We start from the raw sequence: 1369 nt of genomic DNA, 5'->3' as shown, positions 1-1369 counted from the left end.
CTCTCCTCTCCTCTCCTCTCCTCTCCTCTCCTCTCCTCTCCGCCACTCTCATCCTTCCCGTTTCCCTGGCAACCTCTATCTGGGCGCTGTGGATCTGTCCTCTGCCTCCCTCTTATCTCTCTCCTTTCTCTTTCATCTATCTCCTAATCTCCCTCTGTATTCCAAACCTCTGTCCTTTGCTTGCCTGCTTCCTCTCTCGCTTTTCATCTCCTCCTACGTCTCCTCTATCTCTGGGATACGATTATTTGAATCTCACAAAGAAAAGAATCCTCTCCGCGACCGGCCGTGGCCCCGGTGCTGCCTGAGACCCCAAGGCTCCCCGAGCGCCCAGCCGCGCTGGGAGCAGCCTGCAGCCGAGCGCTTCCCAGCCCCGCAGACAAAGGCAGAGCCCGGCGTCAGTTTCGTGCCACGGCCGTCCAGGATTGGGCGATCGGAGCTGCCCCGCACGCTGCCCACGTTCCGTTCGGTGCTGCGCTTTGCGTGCCCGCTTCGCCTTTACCCTGCGCTTTGCAGCTGAAACGGAGCGGCCCTGCAGCAGCCCGGTCCCCACGTCCCCACGTCCCCACGCTCCGTCCTCCCGCCCCTCCGACGCCAAAGGAGAACCGGCGGCCCTGACCCGAGCTCCTGCGGCCCTCAGCTTCCGCTTTGGCTCTGAGCAGGCGGGGAGACAACGGCCGCGGGCCGTGGCAGCGCACGGGAGGGCCGGAGCGCCGCCCGCAGCTCATCGCGTGGCACCGAGCGCCACCGCCGCGAGCCGCCGCTGCCAGCCGCTCTCAGCGCCCTTCGCCCCGGGGCACCGCGACCCACGGCGAGCCCGCTGCCCCACACGGAGCGCCGAGCCCGCAGCCCTCGGCCCCGCAGCCCCGAGTGCCGTCAGCACCGCACCGCGGGCGCCGCAGCGCTCGTGTTCCATTCGAAGCCCCCCGCCGCGCCTCGCCCCACCTGCGCAGCGGAGCCGTGGCCCCGCGCCGTGCCCTGGGATGTCCCCACTCGCCCGCACCGGAGCGCAGCGATGCCGGCGCACGGATCGGATCCCTCCTGCCCGGCCGGGGCTGCCCGCACCGCGCGGGGTCTGCGGCACTCGTCCCTCCTCCCTGCAAAACAGTTTGGTTGTTTTTTTTTTTTTGTTTTTTTTTTTTTTTTTTTTTTTGCTTTTAAGTGAAATAAACAGGGAAAGAGCGACTTTCAAGTTCCTGCTTGCTGCAACGACTTCTCTTCTACACGGTCCCTTTCCTCTCCGAAAATAGAAGAGCTATTCAAAAAAGACGCGAAAAGAAAAAAGGAACTGAATAGAGGAAAGAGGAAAGAAAAAATGGAGCCCCAAGGGGGAGGAGAAAAACAGAATGAAAAGACAGCAAAAGTAAAGAAA

At 62.7% G+C, this 1369-nt stretch overlaps 1 protein-coding gene across 1 annotated transcript in view; it reads right to left on the bottom strand.

Annotated features, from left to right (window-relative positions):
* ZNF710 (zinc finger protein 710) overlaps positions 1 to 1031 on the bottom strand; it is a 9160-nt gene extending 8129 nt beyond the window's left edge. The window contains exon 1 of the mRNA XM_042829614.1: positions 943 to 1031. The gene's annotated coding sequence lies outside the window, so the exon portion shown is untranslated. The remainder of the gene's footprint in view (positions 1 to 942) is intronic.
* Between the last annotated feature and the right edge of the window lie 338 nt (positions 1032 to 1369).

Source organism: Centrocercus urophasianus, unplaced genomic scaffold (assembly GCF_019232065.1).
Source record: "Centrocercus urophasianus isolate 14NV4802_14NV808 unplaced genomic scaffold, USGS_Curo_1.0 seq_316, whole genome shotgun sequence".
NCBI lineage: Eukaryota > Metazoa > Chordata > Aves > Galliformes > Phasianidae > Centrocercus > Centrocercus urophasianus.
Note: the sequence above shows the minus strand (reverse complement) of the source record. Positions and strands in the feature narration are given on the sequence as shown.